Raw genomic sequence first — 1,856 nt, 5'->3', positions numbered from 1 at the left:
CAGGGTGAGTCAGACTAATAGTCTAGCCACTACAGATGGCCAATGTTAAGGAGAATAACCTCTGACCTACTTTCGCTGCCTAAAGAACAGTCATGCTAAAGCAGCTAAGTTTGGTACATATTTTGGGGAGACAACTTAAGAGAAATCCTGTTCCCCACAGTACTTCCCCTCCCATTCCTCTCCCCGCCCCCAAGACTGTGCTTGCTTGTTATCTATGGAATTTCTGCAAGAATGTTATAACGTCCTCGAGTCTGAGAGGCTGGTTAGAGCAAGGGAAAGCAAGCTATGTTTCAAAACTGGTTTCTCTCAGTCTTGTCTTAAAAGGCACACTTTATTCCGTCCAACCCATTTACCTACAAACCAAGGCAATTTCACTTTCTGGTGGGTTTTAAAAGTCAACAGCAAAAAAAGAAACAAGCAGTAAATGACTGATAATGGGGGGCAACTGAAGCATATCAGATTTTTAATGCAAATCTAGCCACAGAAGGGCCCCAAAATGTATCTGTACCAAGTGGCCTCCATGAGCTCAGAGAGCAGCCTGTTCATTGATTTGCCTTCCCTCTGGCAACAGGCAGAGTCCTGGTGGCACTGTAGTTACAGGTTTGGAAATGCTCATAAGGGTCACTAGGTTGGAGATGGAGGAAAGCCCCCCTCCCCCCGCCCCGAAAGTTCTACTTCTGGGGCTGCTCTGAGTTGGAATTGACTTGATGGCCATGAGTTTGGTTTTGAGGGGGTCTGTGTCTACTCAATGACATGGGTGGGTTGGTGGGTTGGGGTGTTTTTGTTTTTGGCTGCCTGATGTTAAGATGGAAGTATTTATGAATAAAGAACTATACGTTTTCAAAAAGTCAATATTTGAATAAGCTTTACTTTCAAAAGAACTGGACATAGCCCCCACCCCCCTACCACCAAATATATTTAACATATTGTTGTATGCAATATTTTAACACAAATAATTTTTAAAAATCATTTTATTGGGGGCTCGCACAGCTCTTATCACAATCCATCCATCCATCCATGTGTCAAGCACATCTGTACATATGTTGCCATCATTTTCAAAACATTTTTTTTCCACCTGAGCCCTTGGTATCAGCTTATTTCCCCCCTCCCTCCCTCATGAACCATTGATAACTTAACATTTTTCCCAAATATTTTTTTTTATAAGCCAAGTGTTTAGTTTTTGTCTATATATTTTTTTAAATCGTTTATTAGGGGCTCATACAACTCTTATCACAATCCATACATACATCAATTGTGCAAAGCACATTTATACATTCATTGCCCTCATCTTTCTCAAAACACTTCCTCTCCACCCAAGGCCCCGGCATTAGGTACTCATTTTTCCCCTCCCTCCCCGCTCCCATTAGCCCTTGATAATTTATAAATTATTATTTTGTCATATCTTGCCTGGTCCGACGCCTCCCTTCACCCACTGTCCAACCCACTCTCCCTCTACCCTCCCAGTATCGCCACTCACACCACTGGTCGTGAAGGGATTATCCACCCTGGATTCCCTGTATTTCCAGTTCCTATCTGTACCAGTGTACATCCTTCTGGTCTAGCCAGACTTGCAAGGTGGAATTCAGTTCATGATAGTGGGGGTGGGGAGGAAACATTTAGGAACTAGAGGAAAGTTGTATTTTTCATCATTGCTACATCGCACCCTCTGCAAGGGGGTCTCTAGTGGCCTACTAATCTTAACATAGTGAATGATGGGGGGAGTGCAAAGATTTTTTGTTCTGATGATGCCTTATACCTGATCCCTTCGACACCTAATGATCGCATAGGGTGGTGTGCTTCTTCCATGAGGGCTTTGTTGCTTCTGAGCTAGATGGCCACTTGTTTACCTTCAAGCC

Source organism: Echinops telfairi, unplaced genomic scaffold (genome assembly GCF_000313985.2).
Source record: "Echinops telfairi isolate 266 unplaced genomic scaffold, ASM31398v2 ScPeMD7_7424;HRSCAF=8462, whole genome shotgun sequence".
Classification (NCBI taxonomy): Eukaryota; Metazoa; Chordata; class Mammalia; order Afrosoricida; family Tenrecidae; genus Echinops; species Echinops telfairi.
Note: the sequence above shows the minus strand (reverse complement) of the source record.